This window comes from Lepisma saccharinum, chromosome 18 (genome assembly GCF_977018435.1).
Source record: "Lepisma saccharinum chromosome 18, izLepSacc3.1, whole genome shotgun sequence".
Lineage (NCBI taxonomy): Eukaryota > Metazoa > Arthropoda > Insecta > Zygentoma > Lepismatidae > Lepisma > Lepisma saccharinum.
In genome coordinates this window covers 24330757-24353952 of record NC_139246.1, presented here as the reverse complement: position 1 = coordinate 24353952, position 23196 = coordinate 24330757, and the positions used below count along the sequence as shown (strand labels likewise).

The window sequence follows — 23196 nt, the reverse complement described above, 5'->3', positions numbered from 1 at the left end:
GATATCGTTGCTCCTGCGCGGGTCAATATTTACTCACTGGCTGGCTTGAGTAATTCTGCCGCAAGACAAGCACTTTTTTTGTTTCAGGCTAAAATAGTAGAGGGAGATTGGACTTAGTTGAATAGTGTCCCAAAGTGATCCCTTGATTAGAAGCAGATTTAATTTTTGTTACTTGACGTCGCTTTTCTTCCCCTTTTGGTTAATCGCGACGATGAGAATGAGTGATGATATAGATTGACAATTGAAAAGAACGTCCATGCCGAGACCGGGACCCCTGGCGGCGTAGCGCGATGTGCTAACCTCATTCAGTCAACGAGATTACAAGGCGACAACGTGAGACACTGCACTAACAAAAAAACCGGAACGCCAGTAGACGGGAAAAAAATGTCATCACCCTTAGCGGAGACAGAAGCCTAGAACCAAGCCGCTATTCAAAGTTTGTTTATTGTTATTATTTTTAACGGCAACCAAGTCAGAATATGCGGCAGAGAAATTTACACTTGGCAGAGGGAAGGGGACAAGGAAAACATACAAGGTGTTACTCAATCCTTGTTCTCATTGAAGATTTTCAACTGATGAAGTGACTCATAGATACTTTGGTGGGTCACCACGTGCATATAGGTCACCATTCATACATGACGTTTCCTGCTCGACCGCATCATGAAAAGATCTCTATTAGAGTACTGCATCGGACCACTTTCGCTCGCTCAAACTCGTTCGAATCTCCCACGCTCGAACATACCGCACTCGTAGTGGAATGATTGACAACGTCCGGTATTTCAGAGCCTAATAAGCAGCACTGTCAAACGGTAAATTTCTTATCTCCGGAAAACGGCTGAAATTTGCTAGTTCATTTAATTTCAATATTCGTACTTACGTATTCTGCATTGAGAAACATTGCTGAAGGTGGCATTTCGCTTAATTCACGAAAATAAGCTCTATTTGCGACATATTGAGTAAGTTTTCTTTGTTTCTTTTTGCCTTCGGTAACACGCAAAATGGCGGTCACAGTCAGTGTTGCCACAATATGAGGGCACAATTTCCCTTCTTGGACAAATATTTCCCATCATCTAAGCAAATTATGTAATAATAATAATTAGTAGTAGTAGTAGTAGCGGCATTATTAGTGGTGGTGGTGGAAGCAATAGTAGTACGTAGTAAAATATTCCGTTGAATTAGTTATTCTTTTGAATAAAAAGTAATTTAAAAAGCATTCACATTTCAGTTTCGTCACTTCCTGACCAGATGTCGCAGGTTTGAATCCTGGTCAGGAATCCATTTAATCGTTAATCCTCATGGTTACTATTTATCCAAAGATGCATAAAAGCAACGTACAATACACTTAAAGGAGCAGAAACAAGTAGGAATAGCAAAATAAATAAATAACATAAAAATGTGGATATGAAAATCAAAATTAACATAAACTGTAATAATGTAGTCAGATGACCTTAAAATTTCCCTGCAATTATGGTATTTTTAATCGAAATTCCCTTTTCCATTTTGGCTCAAATTTCGGTCCGAATTTCCCTTCATGTGGCAACACTGGTCACAGTTTCACTACCGTACTCAGCATGCAGTGTTTCCACCCCCACTGCACCCAAAAATACCTACGTAGCCCCACAAAACATTGACGCATATCCCCACGAACCATTTCCGGTTAGGTTAGGTAAGGTCACGTTTAGGTTACAATAGTTAAACCCATACATGGAAGGAAATCACTCTATGCAATTACAATTCTAAATAATAATTTCGTATATTATGTAAGACTCAAATACAGCACATATGTAAGTATGCAATATCTACAGACCGAAACGTAAAATGGATGCACATGCTGAGAGACCTGCCTAAGCAACTACATTGTATCACAGTGCAACAAGTACGTGTACATCATTGTTCACTTACCGAAAAGCATAATAATATTCTACGAAATAATAGAACGCAGTTATAACTAGACCTCGGATTTTTAGGTTCTAAAAAGTGTGATTTTAGGTTCCTAAAAATCTTGTTAAGACTCGAAAAATCCTGAAATAGGTTAAAAAAAACTTAAAATAGTTCAAAATTCTTGAACAATGCTGATTAGGTATAGTCACCTATATCCTGAAATACGCACCAACTTGCATAACGTTATGTGCGTTGCCTAACCCTACGGCGATGGCAGAACTTACCGTTGGAAATTTGCTATTAAAATCCACTCTTCGCCGTATAGTTAGGCAACAATCCTTTTTCATGTTATCCACCGTCAAACTCCGGAATTTTGTCTGTGTTCAAACACGTTCGTCATTGAATTTTTTTGTGACCAAACAAAGCAAATGCCTATGTGTGACAAAAATTCTGTAAAACCCTTAAAAATATATAAAAACTAAAAAAAGGCTTGATTTAGTTAGGCTCATAAACCTAAAATATGTTCTAACAAACAAAATAGTTTTTTAGGCACTATAAAACTTCATCAGTTGTTGCGATTTTTAACGAAACGCTGACATAACTTATTATTTCTTACATACCTGTAAAGGAAAAAATAGGATAAAAACCTAAAATCAGAAGTCTAGTTATAACATTCAATCGTACATAATTTTAATGTGGCAATAATCGTAGAAACATAAAATATCAGCCTAAGCAGTTTCAGCCCATTATCATTTTCACATATCTCGGTAAGATATACAAAACTGCATTTTAACATGGAGATGACGACTATGTTCACTTATTTTTCAATTTCACTTCGTCTTTTACTTCACGATCCATATTTGAGGAACCATTACCAGACAAATGATGGAAATACTTGTACTAATAGGGTTCGAGAGTTCGATCGTTTTTCGCTCAAGCGGAAGAACTAGCAATTCTGTGCGCCATCTAGCGCTGCCCGTGCGAAAGACGCTCATTGCAGCACTCTAATCTCTATCACAAATCCTTTTCTATTTATGAGGTTGATAGGAAGAGTTTACTTCCCTTTGTATATAAGGTTTAGCATAGACGGGGGCAAAAGTGCGAGGGGGACCGCTGCCACTATATATTATGTGTATATATATATTACATTATGCTTACATATCGACATTCTCAGCATGCCCTGAAATGTTTTTCTCTGTAACCCCTTTCCTGAAAATAACATTCTGGCTATGCCGCACCGCTGTTATTGCTGTTATTTTTATACGGGGGTCGCCAAAATATTTAGCTACAGGGTTGGCCAGTAGAGAAGTAACTTGAATCCTTCTCCTAATTTGAGTAGAGATGGTACCAAGAAGAGATTGTGTCAAAGACTCAGTCTCGTTTGAGACTTTGCCGACCTCAGAGGTTAGTTCAGGGCATTAGGAAGCCAAGGTTCCTGGGCATGAGGCATTAATGCCAACAGTGACCCTATGTAGTGTAGTTGCCTACATTCAGAACATTTCAAAGGATTGCAGCGTTACAACGTGGCATCAAACAGAAAAGAAACGTTAGGTTGTTCGAGTTTAATGGTATCCATGCAATGTGAAAGTGTGTGTGCAGTGACACACTGTGTATATATATTACACCCTATTTCCATATTCAAAAATGACTTCATTGGGGTCGTTCCAACCAGAGGCGAAGATATAGTGCAAGCACTGCTTGCGTTATTCGAATATCATTTAATGTACTTAATGTTTTAGCCTTATTTAATTTCCATCGTACTCGATTTCGCGAAAAATTACGGCCGCAAACTCCCTCAGCAACTCTGTAGCAAGCACCAGGCTCAATGCTTGTGGCTAATCTTCGGGAGAATAACGCACCCGAAGCAGTGAAATTCTGGTGGAAACCCGTCCACAATGCTTCTACAAAAAGTACTCTTGCGTGATTCCCGAAAATAGCCGAGCTCAACCAAAAGTAGAAGGATACATCTGTGGATACATATCCAGCAAAAACTAGTAACGAATATTTGTCTCATGAACAAGATCGCAAATATAATAATAATTCTTAGTCATAAAATAACTAAAATAAGTTATTATCACTGTTCTAAATTCCATATATATATCATATTATATTACAAATTATTTTCGATTACGCGAAATTTAAAACTCGTAAAATATTGACATTGGGAGTTTGGGGCGAGCGTTTGTGCTTCCAGGAAGTGGAATGTGCACCCCCGTGAAGGGTTTCCCCAGGAAGGGGAAAGATTCGACGGACCTTGGTCTACACCCTGCGTCCAGCTCAAATTACGTCATTAGTGTTGACCACTACCAGTGTTTGCAACTTCCAAATTATTTAGACAGTAATTCAAGTGAGCTATTTCTCAAATTTTACAACTACATTCAATAAATTGACGGCTTTTGAATAGAACTTGGGGTGAAAATAAAGCTATCTGAAAAAGAACTATCTATTGATATTTGTACACAGCACAGAAGTAAATCGTATACATTGTGCACATTGTGAACAGAAGAACATGTTGTAAGTTTTATTGTTATTGTTGATTTCGTGTTTTAAGTCCACTTTATGCACAACAAGGCTAATCGGGACGACCTACAGTTTAAAGTGGGTACTAATATATAAATAAGAAATTCCGTACACCTTTTAGTCGTATGCGGAAAGTTCGCATATGCAAGACGTTTACTACCATATGAATAACGTTACCTGCAGGCCCGTAGCTAGAGGGGGGGGCAACTGCCCCCCCTAAGAGCCTGCCTTGCCCCCCCCTGTGAAAAATACAGAAAATATTCCTACCTGGAATTCTCACTAATCTTTACAATTATATTCTGTATTACTCTAGCAACAAAACAAAAACATTTATTGATTTTGTGATTTATGAAGGTGGATTCCGTATAATGTCGTATCAGGATTGGGGAGAAAGAATTCCCTTCCAGTTTCAGACTTCGGGAAATGATTTCGCAATTTTCAATATATAGAACAGTTGTGATAATTTGAGTAGTCTTGTATTAAAGGTGCCTAATGTGTTTGGATGTGTTACTATGAGGTTTGAACTGCATAATGTTTTGTTTCCCAAGTCTACCTTTTGGTAATAGCGATTCATGTGATAGAGAGAGGGAGCGGATATTTGATTTTTGTTACTTAGCGTTGCTTTTCTGCCACATCTAGCAAATCGTGACAATGAGTGATGACGTGAAATTGATGAAGAGACACTCACAAACAGTGTTGCAACCACAGGGTGGCAGGGGCATTGTCCCCCCCAATCTTGGACGGAAGTCCAATCTAGGGGGGGCAAACATTGAACTAAAGAAACATGACTAGCAGAATCTAAGAACAGCAGGACAAATGGATACTCGAGATGGAATTAATTTTCAAGTCTTTTTTGCACTTTTCTTCCAGACGGCTAAGGGCACTTGCAGGGGGCACCTTCGATTTCAAATTTTATACAAATAAAAGTACATTTCGTAAAATTTTCTTGCTCGCTTCGCTCGCAAACAAAATGCCTACTGTTCATATAGTCCAAGTTCAGAGCCATAGCTAGGGTGCGGCGGAAGTCACCGTTGGGAGCCAAAACGATCTGAATGAAGTGTGCATGGAAGTTATACTGTACGTGTCATATGTACAAAAAGAATAATGTCCGTCATGCATATTCTGTCATTGAAAAATACAGTTTGCGTGCTTGTTTTCCATTACTAGCTCATATGAAATTGAATGTGTTGGACTAATATTTCACATAATTTGTTGAAACACAAATGCTTTAGCACCGACTTCTACCCCCTTTTGCATGATTTACGACGATAATAACGTATTTTAATGCTACTATTATTACTACCACCACTATATTAATATTATTATTATTGGCACGTTTGTCATGGTACTTGACCCCTTCTCCAGATAAGAATTTGTGGTTTCGAGTCTGCTCACAGGCTCGAACCTGGAACCCCCTGGCTTCGTAGTGTGTTATGATGGAGGTCGGCTAATGAAAGATGTGGGACAGCGTACTTGCTCAAATTATTATCAAACATGATGAAAATGTGATAGTGTTTCACATTTATTATTTCGGTTAGAAAACTATAAAATTTGTAGTTTGATAAGAGTTACACTAAGCATCTTATGGAGTGTAAATATCAATTTCAAATCTTATGAATCATTTCTCTATGCAAACGCATCGAATATGATAAGCAACATAGGTGTGTGTTATGATATCCATTTTATAAAGGAAAATTTAAGTTTCAACCCTTACTGTTTGCATGATATCGTTTCCATATTATGTTATATATTGCTCTCAGAATTTTAAACTGCAGTAAAAATTAATGCGATTTGCAACTGCGAAGCTATCAATGGGATCGCATACATTAAGAACAGAAGATGCCATATTTCGATTGCTTGTAACATCGAAAGTAGAATTAGACAAGTGAATAGTGACTGAGAAGAGTATAAGTATAAAGAAACTGATGTTTGGGGTTTGTACGCTTCTGCTCAAAAAGTGGTGACGATAAGCGTTCCAGAGACCTCGTGCCGTGGAAATGGGGTAAGGCGAAGGAGGCCTCATATTGTTCGGTTTCGTACCATAATCATTAAGGAAGGTATTTTTCATAATGTAAAGAGGATACAGCATTTCCCTCTATAAAACTTGATATGAAATATTAATGATGACACTGTAATCGAAGAAGTCATTGATCAATCAAGGGATTCCTATTTGTTTGTCGGGTGTCAAACACATGCATTTCAACAACACAATATTTTGCAAAACAGTTAACATAACCAGTAGGCAAACATTGTCTGTAGTGATGCAAGTCTTTCATTTGAAGCAAATAGAATCCGTGGTGGGGTAAGAGATGTTTCAATGTTTTAGCAAGTAGGCCTACAAAAAATGTATTACATTTTTTTACACAATTCATCAAAGTCTAGATAATATGTAACCATTCTTATTTAATTAATTCGATTTTTCTTGCATAACACAACACAATGGTGTTGTTGGATTCTCGTTAGATTCCTTTGTGCATTAAAATCTTGCATACTGGAAACTAGTGGGAGACATTATGAAGCACGATTTATGAATGACTTCCTTAATCACTTCTGCAGAGAAGCCCAAAGTTGTTGGTACATATTAATCATCTGTTAACATTATTGACCAGTAAATATAAAGTAGATACAGTCCCGATTAGCCTATTTATGTTAAACTTTATCTTTGTATTCTTTGGTAGTCCGAAAGGACATAATCGAAATATTGCTATTTGATGTTGCTTGAACTTTTATTGTTCGTTGGAGTTTCAAGATAACATCCCTTTCCTGTTACTTATTACTTTTGGAGGAGGGGGGGGAAGTGCCTCTCTGTACCTTGTTATATCTGTCAATGCAACACAATATATTAAAAATTTGCCCCCTCTGGGATTGACTTCGCCCCCCCTACTAAGAATTCCTGGCTACGGGTCTGGTTACCTGCAATTTTGAAAGTAAATGTGACGTGTGCGGATCATATGGTTATTTTTAGTAGCGCCACTTCATTATGATATTTTGTCAAATTCAGCGAATGGGCCAATGAGGCTATAAACCTCGACCCCCCTCCCCCTTTCGGCATGCCATTGTACTACTTGTTTTGTTGCACTGAAACATCGCTTGCCCCTTCGCACTTCGCTACTGGTTCCAACACATAATTGTCCGTGACTGTCACACGTGCCACAACCAATTAAGTTTCCTCCCATGCATGTAGCACCGTGCCATGAAAGAATTCTCGAGCTCGGGCATTTTGGAGATGATGTGATCACCACCATGTTCCAGCCACCTTTACTCCCCAGAGTTGCCCCCAGGTACCCATTGATTTGAGGCTGGGTGAGTCCCAGAGCCACTTTATGGGGGGACAAGGATGGAAAAATTCTGATCTTAGATCACCCACCCTGGTCTCACGCTGTGCAGTCAGATGCCATACGAATAGACCACCACTACTACAATTAAGTCTATCTTCATCACAACATACCCATTTGAAATTAACTTGGATATAGTTGGATATTTTATAAAATGTAGTTTCTAGTCATTCAAAACTATGTCTTTGCTATCTTACAAATACATTGAACACTTCCTCTGGTGTGATCTTTAAGTCTGTGCACCATTATCATCCTTAACGCCTAAGGTATTTTCACAGTAAATATTTCTTTGAGAACAATCTCTGCTGTAGCAATGGCAGCAAGACAAGTTGAAAGAAATCACAAACAATCCAGTTTTACTCAGTTGTTGAAGAGTTTCATCACAGATTTTTTTGCTGCCTGTTAGCAGCATATCATCTGCATACGCAATACCAAGGTGGTATGCGAGTAGGCCCCAGAATGGGCATGAGTCTCCCAGAAAGAAGAGATTCATTATTAGTGTAAAACACAGAAACTTCACAATATTATTCTGAATCCTTGTGATCATGAAAAAGTCATTGTTTAAGTAAGTGGGAGGAAGAAACAAAGTTTTTAAACACATTGTTGTGCTAAAGCATCTACATAATACCTGTAAAAAACTAAACCAAAAGCATTGTTGCATCACAGTCTCAAAACTTCTATATTTATTTTTCTTCCACCCAATTTTGCTTCCTTGTGTAGATTTAGTTTGTAGTATGTTACGGTGGGATCAAGTGAGTTTCAGCGTTTGTGTTGTTGTCATGATCAGTTCGGATTCACAAGAAAAGAAAGTATTACTTACTTTTACTTATTGTTTACTTTCAAATTGTGGTTACTAGGGTATTTTGATCAAGTTGATTCAATTTTGTATTCACAGTAGCAAAACCTCAAACAGATAGCAACTGACATTCAGGACATTTAGTCTTTCAGAACATTTTAAGGGCACGAGGAACTGCTTCAATGTCCAGCTAGATACGAGGTTCTAAACAGCCCCTCCCTCACACACCTTTCCTCTGCGCTGGATGATTGTAGGAGGGGGAGAAAATTTATTATTTCGCTTATTTAGTTTTATTTCTTCCAAAAGGAATTCTGTAAATCACATTTTTCACACATCGTGTTTTGCTTAATGATCAACTGAAAAAAACGGTTCTACTTGCAACATGGGGAGAAATTCCTACTCTCTGATATAGTCAGTTCTTTTTTAGTAGCAGTGCCCATTCCGACAATATTGAAATAAATGGACACACGGTGCAAAAATGTCACTCTTCACCTTAACCTCATTAGCTTACACAGCACTAAAGGGTTTGAAGGCTGTAAAAAAATCTCCCGGAATTTTAACCTTTGAAGTTCCCTAGCCTATGGGTTGGGTGGATGATAGGGTATATCCCTCTGGGGGAAATAATACAATACACTACGAAAGAAGTTACTGGAATCCTCTATCCTGGAATTTTTTTTCCCAATACCACACTGTGCAATACATTTACTTTCATCTTGTATCTTTTATAAGCTTGGCTGGACCTTTAACCTATGCAAGCAAAGCCATTTTCGAAACATCCTCTCATTTAAAACAAAAAAGCTATGATACCAAATTCTGAACATTTACATCTGCTTAGAATTTCTTCGAGAGCATTCTCGTGAATCTTCGTGTTTCGTGGCTACATAAGCTTATTAAACTGTTGCAAATATCTAGACATCAGCGAAAGCACGCTACACTGCAAAATAGTGGTGGATAAGAGATCTCGAGGTGTTTCTTAATTAATGGGAATGCAATTAAATCTCATTAGCTCAATCTCATTGTAGGAATGTATCACTGCCAGTGGTGGCTCGTAGTCTGACTCTATGAGCGTGAACTTCAGTCTCGCGTCCAGAAGTGTTATCCCACCCCTGTGAAATACTCGCACCAGTTTTTGCATACATAATGATGCTTAATATATTGGCAACCCAAGTTTCTATGACCTTTCACTGAAAATGAAGCGATGAGCGATGTTATGTGTAATATGTAATTCAGCATTTGATAATTATCTGCCAAATCACTCAAAACATAGAAATACCAATCTACAATATCAATACTATTGTCGATTTGCAAAATATTTCATAAAAACTTCTTCCCCCGCTCAGGAGAAGGAGAACTGGCGTACACCAAAGCAATTGATCCAACCACCACATGGAGGAAATCAGTTGTGATCTATCTAGCCGTTGTTCATTTCTAATGAGACTGATCAAACCAAGCAAATCAAGTTAAATCAAGAGAATAATAAATCTTAAAAGAAAATTATGGTACTCACTCAGTCCACACTGCTCTGCTTCGTACTTCAGAACTTTTCCTTCCCATCTGCCGTATCCATATATGGTATTACTTCAGTTGCTACAGGCTTTGAAGCTAACTTCCCACAAAAATTCAACAATGATAAATATAAAGTCTCTACTTTCACTATGTACACACTATACACCTATTCATCATGAAATCAAACACTTTGCACTGAAACAGGTACGACCTTTTGACAGCGCTAAACCATTTTGCAACGCAGTAACAGAAACACACAATGCAAAACAGCTGACTGATTGATGAATGCTCCCTCCGCGTAGGTTGATAATTCAACTACTGCCCTACATGGACCATTTATTTTGGCCAAGATGCACTAAGCAAAAGCAATATCGGGCATGTTTAAAACACCCGTTTCGCTTTCAGTTGCCCTTCTCCCCTTCCCAATTTTCTTCCGCCTGTCATGCTCGGGACAGAATCGGAGGGACAATATACCATCGAAATTTCCCTTTTCTAAAAATAAAATCCCTCAATTTGCAATGATGTATGGGTTGCCTCGACTCAGTCACACGATCTCCAATGGAATTGGTTTGCAACACTACATTTGCTAACACACCGATCCCTACGTTCACAGCTTTCCTAAATGATGCAACCTCCCCTCACACAGTGCTCAAGCCAAAAGACCCAATCAGCATCCTCTACGTGACTGCTGCAAGAGCGTCATAGGGAGCGAAACTAACATTACGATCAAGCCCAGAAAGCGGCTCAATCTATGCGAGTTGATAGCACTGATCACAGGCTTCTCCACCATCTCTCTTGGTGGAGCGGCGTGGGAACACTTGATGTTTCGAAGGAGATTAGAGTTCAATAAATAAGTATAATAATAATGATTTACATTACAGATTTATTTGGGCCTGCACATGCGAATAGGCAGAAGCCACTACCGATCACTGCTACATACTACACTCTTTTTCATTCACTTTGGTCGATTGTGGCAGCCACACGGGAATATCGAATGTGAATTTTTGTGTAAAAAAGTTTAATTACTTTTTCATCTCTAACTTCCAATAAATTTCACCTCCCTAAAGTTCCTGTTATTCCAAAGGAAATAAAAGAAGAAGAAAGATTTCAAATCTACAACAATTAGTTCTCTTGCTATAATTTTCATTTTGTACAGTCATGGACACTTCCGGTTTGTAATGACATTTTCTTTCTGTGGAATTGCTACAACCCAGAAGTGTCCATGACTGTACATCACAGCAAGTTTGAAAAGCATGCACTTGGAAAGTTCCTGTTCGGAGAAGCTATGCACGTGGGAGATGCTCCCATCCATCACAAGAAAAAACATAAAAATTGCACATGAAAGCAAATGTTCTCACAAAAAAGTCATTATCCCAGGTTGTGATCTTATAATCTACAAACATTTCATACACACACACATGATAATTCACATGTACATAGAATTTATTGTATTATGAGAACATTTTCAATTGTTATGCAGGATGATCGGGATATTTACGGACACTACGTATTTTTGGCTAACACTATCTTGTAACAACAATAGCACATAATGAAGCACACATCTTGTTGTTGAAGTGAAGAAACAGTGCATTGGCATCATTGTTCCTACAGCTGGTTTTCATGCGATTAATTAGTTCTTTTTCAAACCATTGGCAAATGTTGGTACATTTGTACCCTAATACACTAGAATAAAATTTCAACTAGCAAACAGTAACTGTAATGCAAATGGTTTTCACAACCTCTGATACAGACTTTGTTTATGGAGGGAAAAATTGACTATGAAATTGTGGATCTATTTTTTTAATGATGTCATATCATATTATGTTAAAATCGAGGTTCAACTGTATAGATTTTAATATACACTGCAGGCCAAAAGTCACAATTGGATACTATTTATACGGCAAGGAAGTATTATTTGTAAGCGAAACTTATGTGAAAAGATGTTGAGAGCAATGTTTATCCTCCTTATGTACATTGTGGGGTCATCTGTTTTCTGATAAAGGTCAATCAATTCTGAGATAGTGGTATTCTTGTTCTATTTCACATAACGTACGACAACTTCCTGTGGTCCTTCATCAAGAAAAAGATAGCTGAATTCATATGAACTCCATTGACAATTTGAAAGCAGAAATTATCCGTGTCCTCAGCATGATCACTCCCGAAATGCTGAGGAAGGCAACACACAGCAGTGAATCCAGCTAACAGTTGGGCTGAAAAGTTCGTAGGCTAACATAGTAAAAAATATTTTTTTGACAAAATTCGATTTTATTATTCAATATAGTTGCCTTTGAGGGCGATACAACGATTATAGCGGTCATACAATTTTTCGATGCCATTTTTATAGTACGATTTCTCTTTAGCCTCAAAATAGGCCTCAGTTTCTTCGATTACCTCTTCATCTGTGCTAAATTTCTTTCCAGCGAGCATTCTTTTAAGAGGGAGGTGGAGTTTGGCGAAGGTCGCCGTGGAAAGTCCTTAAATTTAACATGGGCTTTTTTGCATTTTGTTGAATATAACGTTTTAGGACAAAAAATTGCCGGAAAACACGCAGTAGATGTGAACTTACTTTATGAAACTTTGAGTACATGACACATTTATGCAATTTCAGTCCGATAAATGTGCACAAATTCCATTATTTTTTTTCAATTTCCCATAAGGAAATACGTAAATAAGCACAGAATGGTTATAGGATTTGTGGGTAGCATCAACGAAAATGGCCATTATGATGCATACTAACGTAATGCTCAATCCTTTTATGACTAAGCTAGGGAGGGCTTTTCTTTTAAAAATCACTTGCACAGCCCAAAATGATTGTTTAAAAATGTCATGTATTATCGACGGCGAAAGATACGGCAGCTTCAGCCGAATTTCATTCATCATAGTTCGACACTTGGCCACTAGATGCCTCTGTTGCAAAATTGCCCCAGGCTGACGGTGAGGGCTAGTACGCGCCGGTGTTTGAATCCTCTGCACAGCTGGGTTCCGTCCCCTCGTCAGAAGGTCCCGTAGCTGTCACAGCTTGATTTATTGCCTCTTCCCAGGCAAGAAACCAAGAAAGCAGGAAGGCCATGAGTTTGTGTATGTTTGATTGTAGAGAAGCAGAGCATATTTACCATGAATTGGAACCAGTGACACAGTAACTTTATCTCGATCTTACCGCGAAGGACGTATTTAGGGGGTCCAGGTGTCCCAACGTCCCCCCGAAAGACTTAACAAGTACAAAAAAATTAAATAATGACATAAAACTTCAATTAAGTAATGAAAATAAGGTGGTTGTTTAATCGCAAATTGTTTATTTCCGCAAAAATATTGGAAAGTAATACGACTTTGAATGACAGTACCAAAGAAGATTTATGCAAGAATTATTACTACTTATAATAACATGCAAAATATTACCAGGAATTTTACTTTCGTCAACTGTATCTAACATCATTTTTTCATACTCAATAAATACCTATTATATTCTTTATCTATTTGTAACTCCATTAAGCCTTGTTTCCATGATTATGAAAAACTAAATAAGCTGACCAAGGCAGTAATTTATTTTATTATAAAACATAAACTAACGTAACGTTTCAACCTTCTAGCAAGGTCTTCTTCAGACTCTGTATCAAGTACAAAAGTCTTTTGTACTTGATACAGAGTCTGAAGAAGACCTTGCTAGAAGGTTGAAACGTTACGTTAGTTTATGTTTTATAATAAAATAAATTACTGCCTTGGTCAGCATATTTAGTTTTTCTTTATCTATTTGACATTAATTTCCTTGCCAGGGCAGTTTCTATTTTTTTTTAAAATTTTGCCGACCTTAACTACACGTAAGCTAGATAATGAATACGTGATGTTATACTGTATCACTGTTGTTATATCGCCTTCTTACCTATTCATCTTATAAAAATATATTAATTAATTTAATATAATTATACTTATTTTAATTTAACATTATTAATATTATTATTTTGAGACATTACGTTAGGACGCCGCTCCGAAATATATATCTAGATACGTGCCTCGTGTTCGATTTGAATAAAATGTAGAAAAGGCGGGGAGGGTGGTGACGCTTCTTCTTTTTACATTTCGATAGTTTTACCTCACATGTAGTACTTTGTGAGTCAACGGTGGGACGCGCGCAGGTTCGAGTCTCGTGGATGAGCGTGACAACTTTTCTCCTGATATTTCGGCCAGTCAAACTCGCGGGCCGCATGTGAGCCCCAGCATTCGTTAATGCGGCCCGCCTTGGCCCCACTTAACACTTCATGCTTGAAATTATCTATACATTTGTAGTTATCCCGTTTTCTCTTTTCTCGTGATACAAGACCAGACTCATCCAAACTTCAACACATTGACCAATTTTCCCTACACAGGTATACATTCCATTATAGAGTAGGTGTTGTGTCAACTAAGCAAGCTGATTGACAGGTTACTTCTGAAGTACGAAAATATCTTGCCAGCTGGGGGAGGGCAGCTTGCATACTTTATGTCGCCTATGAGTCTGTTTCTTGATTTTTAAGGATTTACCTGGAAGAAAAGCCAGTTTCTGTAAAAGTTTCAGAGAACCATATCGCTGCCCAAACTTCGTGGGAGTAAGAAAAGGACTATAGAAGAGGAATGCAGATTTTTCAAGTGAAATGCTTACTTTTGTTGTGAAGTGAATAGTGAAAAGCGTAGAAATTTTCTACCCTGATAAAGTAAATTCATTCAGAAATATTTCTTTATCACGAAATAAATTTGCCATAATCTGTGGCGGAGTGGTTTGCACAACCCGTCGCGACACCAGAGGTTGCGGGTTCGAATCCTGGCCTGAGCATGGGTTTTCTTTGTATGTGTCCCTTCATCAATTTCATCATATCATTACTCATCCTCATCGTCGCCATTAGCCAAACGTTGCAGAAAAGCAACGCTAATAAAAAAACCAGAGGAGAGGATTTATTACTTAGTCAACGAACAATTGAAAGCGAAAATTGTTCGTGTTGTTGCCTTTTCGCTCACAATATGCGAAATTACGGACGTCTGTGAGCTAGCTCGGTTTGCTCCCTTCACTCGTGGATGCGATTCTTATCTCGATATGACAGTAAAACTACTTGAATGATTCCTCCCCGTGACACAAGAGCTGATATTTTGAAGGAAGTGGAGGCCATTTTGCAAAGTTACAGTCTTCCGTTATATTAAAACTTTTTAATAAAGTTATAATTTGTCCAAAGTAAAAATACTACGTGATGAAGTTGGAAACAGGTTTCAAGACTTCAGAGGGTGCGAAGGGCAATAATCTTGTTCTGCTCTGCTCCCTTTTCTTTAAGATGGTGCGTGTGAAAGTCCTGACTTCGAATGGAACTTATTTAATTGCAGTGCAACTCGTATTGAAAAATAAATATCGCGAGGTGGGCTATCCTTGATTTTTCTTATATCTCCAATAGCAGTACCCTCGAATAAGCTATTTTGCTGTAGAAATTTTATTAATTTTGGTTGCACTTGCCTTGGTGAAAAGTTGTTTTCCATAATGAAGATTAATGAAACAGCCGAATGATCAAGAATGACTGACAAAACATTTGTTGTCTGCATTAAGAGTTTCATGCTAACAAAAAACTTATTGCAGACTTATGAGAAGCTTGTTAAAAAAAAAAAACAGTGAAATCTGTGCGAAACGAAACTATAATTGCACACAAACAGTTACAATTGTAACCAATTTATACTCGAAACTAACATGTAAAATACTATAACCATGAAAAAATATGGGTGGAGGTCTATATAATTTACATATCGATGCTGCAATAAGAATCACTGGAATCCCCCCCTCCCCGACCCCATTGGGTCGAACCACTTAGTTCTGGATTTTAAGGTGTTGGGGTTCTAGATATGTGGCCGGATAGTTTTGACATTATCGTTATGCGGCCCTACTCACGAATTGAGTTTGACATTGCTGGTCTATAGGACCTGTTGAGGAGATATATGCGTGTGTGTGTGTGTCATAGAACATCACTACTTCCAAACAAACTTGATGTGGCTCTTACAGAAACATCTGTTTTGGAGTGGAACAATGACGAAAAGTTTACACTGGCCTCCCCGATGGTGCAGTGGTAGCGTCGTAGCCTTGTTATCAAGGGGTTCCAGGTTCGATACCCGGTGGAGGCACATAGTGGTTCGGATTCAACTTTAAACTGTAGGTCCAGTCCCGCTTAGCCTTACTGTGCATAAAGTGGGCTTAAAACACTAAATCAATCAACCAACAAAACGGTTTACCGTTTCTTTGCAAATCTTCAATTAATGTAAAATTTAGTATAAAAACATAATTTTTGCTGACTTTCTAACTTGAGATTTAAAGACAAATTATTACTTCGAATTCTTCATTAAAAATAACAAAAGTGATATAAAATATTGGATAAAATTCTTGCCTTCGCTGAGAATCAAATTAGAGATGTACAGGTTAGGAAAGTGGAGGGAGGATTTCCTGGCGTCTTCCCCTTCAATGTGAACGGTGCCTCCTTCGTTCTACATTGCATTCAAAATTTCTTCTTAGTTTCAGATATATTTTGCATCCCCTATAGCATAATGGTAAAGGTGACCCTTGTAATTTAAAATATCCTGAGTTTGGTATCCGGTGGACGCCTAATAGTTAGTTCAATCCCACTATAAATATAGATCCAGTCCCGATTAGTCTATCTGTATATAAAGTAGACTTAAAACAGAAACTCAAGATACTCAAACGATTATCATAGGGTTGGCGGCGATTGGTGCAGTTAGAGAGCCCCCTCTGCTCAATCAAAATTATGAAACATAAACTTTTCAGTCAGTAAAACCATCGTGGTACGAACATTAAAATTTTTGTTTCAATTACATATTCGACGTTGATCTTGTCCAGCAGATTACCAATTGTGATAACTTTTCTCTTCTTTAAAAACTACACAAGGAAACAAGTTGAAAACGTAAATTGGACAAGGTTTCTTCTCTAGAACTGATTTTTAAAAGACCGTGTCTTAGAGAAGCTCTGAAGGATATTCTATTCTTAAAACGCCAATCAGAATAAGGGATCAGCACTTATGTATATTTTCTCCCGCAGGCACATGACCGGGGGGGGGGGGGGGTGAGGCTGAAGACCGTTCCGAAATCCTACAAATATGTAATTAAAATAGGGTATAGCGGTGATTAATTTTACTTACATTAAACATCCTGTACAATAACTTGTAATATACTGAGAAATTCATTTTCAGGGGTTCTATTCCCCACTTTTTCGCCCTTAGATGGCAGCTGCTGATAAGGGATGAGCCTTCCCCCCAAAATAAAATTCTGGCTACGGCCCTGCTGTTCTGCATCGTGACTGTATGGTCCGATGCATCATGGTTTGAGCTCCGTCTACGGGACGCGCGCAGGTTCGAGTCTCTTAGGGGAAACGTATCAACTTTTCTCCTGAGATTTCGGCCTGTGTATAGGGCCGGTTGCCACCCACCATCGTGAGGAGATTGGGAAGCTATGAATGAGTCACGGAAACCTACAACAAAGATTAGGGGTTCGTCGTGCTGACCGCACATAACTGGTTGGACTGGAAGTGAGGCCTACAGTCGGTAGGTGGGCTCTGGCCCTCAGGGGCTGTAGCACCACGGGTTTACTTACGTATATTGGCGTAACCAAGTGTGGGTCCACAGAGGCTCGGCCTCTCCTCGAAATTCTGTCACTTTATTTTTACCAATTCACTGGGATTTTTTTAAGAGTACTTTGTAACACGTATAGTGCTGATCTTGAAGATCATACTATAATTAGTTGGACTGAAATTTCACTTGGGAAGCAATCAATTAACATTGGGAAAAATCACAATAGGAGAAAGCAACTAATGTGATGCAGGAACTGGTCATATGTTTCCGCAGGGGATTCCCATCACCACCGAGAGTTTGTCCCCACCCTTGGCCGATTAGCCGGCCCGTGGCGGAGTATTTATCTCATTTCGCTACGACGCCAGTGGTCCCGGGTTCGAATCCGGTCTGGGCATACGTGTCCTTCGTGAGCGTCTCTTCATCGATTACATCATATCATCATTAGCCAAGAGTGGCAGAAAGGCGAAGTAAAATAAACAAAATCAATCAATTTTGGCCGATTAAAGCTGCTGTGACTTAATTCAGATCATAACAAAGAAAACTACTTCATCAAAGTGTAAGTTCAATATTATACTATTGTTTCCTGACATCTTTGTTACTACTGTACATTTTGTTACATTGTTTTGTCCATCTTTCTCCTTTTCAGTTTTTCCATATGTTATTACGCATGTCCACATTTCCCCTTTTTAAATTCCAGGTAGTTTCGCTCCTGCCCATCTCTAATAGGGACTCGATTCGTTAATAGTTGAAATAATAATTGTTACTAATTCTTGCCTTATTATTATTATTATTATTATATATTGATTTTGTATAAAAAAACACCCCCTTCAAAGAAAAATACTTTCTTTCAACTGATATTCTCTACCGCCTTCTTTACTCTCAATTGATAAAATTCCAACCTCAACAAGAAAATTCAACATAATTATAGTAGCCACTTAAATCAACCAAATTTATTCAATCAAAACTTTAGTCATGAATGTTCTGTCTCTGGAGCCTGCCACTCGTCTCGCTCCATGCAAGAGTCAGCCAGCAAGCAGAGAAATGCGAATTGCTTTGCCAGTGGAGAAATTTTAGCCTCCGAAAACAGAATTAAAAGAAACCGGTGGGTGTCCTTTTCCTGGAAACCTCACTGCGGGAGTCACGCGGAGGGGAGGGGGTGGTGAAGGAAGGAAGGTTCTCTGGCCTCAGGCTTAGGACAGCCGAAAAGAATTCCTAGTCCTCTGATATGTCGCTAGGTGTCTCTGTTTCGCATCGGGCCAGGAAACTACTTTCATGCCAACCTCCAGCCCACTCTTAAGGTCTGCAAACAGGAAAAATTCACTGGGGGCCAGATCTGTAGAATATGGTGGATGGGGAAGCAATTCGTAGTCTAATTCATATAATTTTGCCATCGTTTTCATTGATTTGTGACACGGTGCATTGTCTTGATGAAACAGCACTTTTTTCTTCTTCAAATGGGGCCGTTTTTTCGTGATTTCATCCTTTAAACGCTCCAACAACGCTATGTAATAATCGCTGTTGATGGTCTGGCCCTTTTTGAGGTAATCGATGAATATAATACCATGCGCATCCCAGAATACTGATGCCATAACCTTGCCAGCCGACTGTTGCGTCTTTCCACGCTTTGGATTCGATTCATCACGTGCAGTCCACTCGGCTGACTGTCGATTGGACTCTGGAGTGTAGTTATGGAGCCATGTTTCATCCATTGTAATATATCGATGGAAAAATTCGTGTTTATTACGGTTGAATATCGCTAAACATTGCTCCGAATCATCAAAACGTTGTTGCTTTTGATCGATTGTGAGCACGCGCGGCACCCATTTTGCACACAGCTTTCGCATGTTCAAATATTCATGCACAATATGTCCAACACGTTCCTTTGATATTTTTAAAGTCTCAGCTATCTCGATCAACTTCACTTTACGATCATTTGAAATTATTTTGTGGACTTTTTTGATGTTTTCGTCGGTAACAGCCTCTTTGGGGCGTCCACTGCGTGCATCGTCTTCGATGCTCATTTCGCCTCGTTTAAATTTAGCAAACCACTTCTCAACGGTTGATTTTCCTGGTGCAGAGTCCGAATAATGTTTATCAAGCCAAGCCTTGGCTTCAACAGTATTTTTTTTTTGCCAAAAAGCAATGCTTTATTAACACACGAAATTCTTTTTTATCCATTTTTTCACAATAACAAAAGCTGCTTCACTCACAATGCTATATTTCACGAACTAATTATCCGGCAGCTGTGAAATTTATACACGTATCTTTTGAAGGTTAGTACTAAGTAAAAATCACATGGATTTAATTCTAGTAACGCCATCTATGAGTCAGCCTACGAACTTTTCAGCCCAACTGTTAAGCACAGAGATTGGTGGTCAACATAGCAAGAAGTTCAATCAATGGCATCTGCTCTTACATTAACCTCTTCAGAAAATGAGGGAGGGTTTCCACAAGGCTCTCCCCTCTGTGGCAGCTTCGAGCTGTTTTGGAGCCAGATCTGGCTCTTTCATGCACTCGTTTGGCTGTGAACTGAGACATCCGTCCCCATGCCCCACTATGGTGTCAGCACTGGTTACGGCCCACATAGACCAACATTTGCCATAAATATACATTTTGCACCTGATATTGTTATATTGGCTCTCCCCACCCTCTCTTATCTGCCCATACCTTTTTTATAAATCCATGGTTGACATGAAGATGACATAATATTGTTACTCGGGAATACTTTATTTTTGATTTCACATGACCATTGATGGATTATTCAGATAGATTATGCCGCTGGATCTAGACAGTGAAAACTAAGCATAAATTGTCATCACTCATCACTTTAAAGTTAACAATAATAGCACCGACCACCCACCCCTTTGACATCTAAAATTACCCCCAGGAGCTAGTTTATCAAGCCTTCGGAAATATGGCTCCTTATCTCCATTTAAGGTGAAAATTAGCTCTTTTATGTGCATCAAGTTTGGCAACACTGGCAGGATGGCCGTATGAGACAAGAAGAAATGCATTACGGTTATCGAAGCATTATTTTATTTGTTCTCTTGGGAATATGAAACATTCAATGGCATAGAAAAGTACATGCACAGATAAAGGACACATTGAACAATTGTTTGGTCCTTGGAAAAGTTGAAACTCCCATTTGATTAGCCGTAACTTGAAGTTGTAGATTTCCCACAAGGAATAAATGGGATTCTGTAATTACTTATTCATCATATTTTTCAAACATAGTGTCGAGCTTAATAATCAACTTAAAAAGAAAATAAAACTTCCACTAGCCACATGGAGAGAAATTCATACTCTCTTGTTCAGCTATGAATTTTTTAGTAGCAATGCTCATTCCAATAATATTGAAATAAATGCACAGCTGGTGTGAAACTATCACTCTTCCCCTTAAGTGTAGATGGCATATATACAGTGAAACCTCGATTTTACATTTCTCAGGGGATCAAGCTGAAAATGCTTAAAATGTGGGAAAATTTTTATAACATTTTCCTGTGCTGGGACCATGATGATTGAATGGATAATGAGGGGAAAATGTAAAATCCGGGAACATAAAATCATGCACTGAATACACGATGTGTAGTGTGCTGTTGCAGTGCAGAATACATATATATATACAGGGTGTATCATAAGTAATGGTGTATACTGACAGTTGAAAGTACAGCTTAATGGAAGCAAAAAAGTTTCAGTAAACATGGGTATGCAAACGAGCCGTTTTTTGAGATAATTGTGAATGTGTGGTTACAAGCCGCCACTGACTTTATTTATTGTAAACGTCGTCATAATTAGTAAAATGCTAATAATACAGTAAGAAAAGTCATTGGAGATCTCATTGCTTTTATTGAACATTCTACTTACTTTAACAAACATTAGTATGTTACGTGTTACAGTACACTAGTACCTGTCAAAGGAGGTGTTCAAAGTGTCGGCTTGCATCTGGATGCAATACTGTAGGCGATTCCGCATTGAGTTTCGAACATCCCCGGTTCATTTTGGAATTGGTCACATCCTGTTTGATTACAACACCACCTCTTGGAAATGTTCTGTTTTGTAAACAAAGAGCGAACTTCGGAACATCGGAACAAGGAGTAACGCACTCGGTGTTTACAAAATGCAATCAGTGACTGTTTCTAACAACACATTGACACACATTATTAACATTTTACCAACTAGGACGATGTTTACAAACAATGAAGTCAGTGGCGGCTTGTAACCAAACATTCGCAATTATCTCGAAAACGGCTCATTTGCAGACCCATGTTTATTGAGACTTTTTTGCTTCTATTATTGTGTACTTTCAACTGGGTCAGTTTGCACTATCACGTATGATACATCCTGTATATTTTTGCCTTTTGTCTGCTTCAACTAGATTTGACTGCAGTGGCATATATATTTGCCCAGACATTGAGATCATAACAATCATGTGAAGTCAGATTATGCTAGCTGTAGAGAAAACAAAAACAATAGCAGAAGAGGAAGAAGACAAAAAAGAAGAGAATATAAGTTAGACTTAAGAAAAGTTGTCTGCTCTCTTGTGATGTACAGGGTGTATCAGAAGTCCCTTACCAACCCTTGTAAAATCTGCAGTGATGTATTTTCATGGAATTTGATATGGGCAATACATAATAGGCCTAGGGGGACACCTTGTGGAGTATGTCACGTGGACAGCCGCCATTTTGAATTCAACTTTTTTAATTAAAATGATAGGTGGGTCATGTGATACATGTGGGGTGGGAGAAGTGTGTGCAGTGGCTGCCGATTTCAACCCGAGTCATCCAGAACGTCACCCTGTGCCACATGTTGCAGTGGCACAGTTATTGACCAAATTCGAGGAGACGGGCACGGTCTTGGACAGACCACGTGGACGACCGCGGACAGTAACGGATGAGGCACAAGATACGGCAGTGTTGGCCTCCTTCTCGACGTCACGGCAGCGAAGCACACGTCGTATAGCAATGCAATGTGCTATGAGTCACAGTTCAGTGTACCGGGTGCTACAGAGGCACAAGTGGCATCCGTATAAGGTGCAAATGCAGCAACACCTCTCCGAGGATGGTCCAGATCTCCGCGTGCAGTTCTGCGAGTGGGCTATCGCGCAAGTACGGCTAAATCCAAACGTCGCTATGCAGATACTCCATTCCGATGAAGCAAACTTCTATGTAAATGTGGAGGTGAATATTCAAAGCATGCGCTACTGGTCACCTGACAACCCCGCATGGACAGATCCCTCCAAGATGTCCGGTTCAGGGAAGATTATGGTGTGGGCAGGCATATGGGGAACACAGATAATCGGTCCTTTTTTCATTCAAGGAAATTTAAATGCGGAACGATACGTGGGGATGCTGCAGGAACAGATACTGCCAGCTTTGTCAGAAGATGGTACAATTCCCAGGTTTTTTCAACAGGATGGTGCGCGTCCCCATTATGGCATCCAGGTGCGTCAGTACCTGGATGAACAATTTCCTGGGGCATGGATTGGTCGACGTGGGCCCATTGAATGGCCTGCCCGATCACCAGACCTAACGCCAATGGACTTCTACCTTTGGGGACACGTTAAGGCTATGGTGTGATA

The 23196-nt window shown here is 38.9% G+C and overlaps 1 protein-coding gene across 3 annotated transcripts in view; it reads right to left on the bottom strand.

Moving 5' to 3' along the window:
* LOC146002476 (uncharacterized) overlaps nucleotides 1-23196 on the bottom strand; it is a 117573-nt gene that overhangs the window by 14872 nt on the left and 79505 nt on the right. The gene's annotated exons all lie outside the window — the stretch shown is intronic.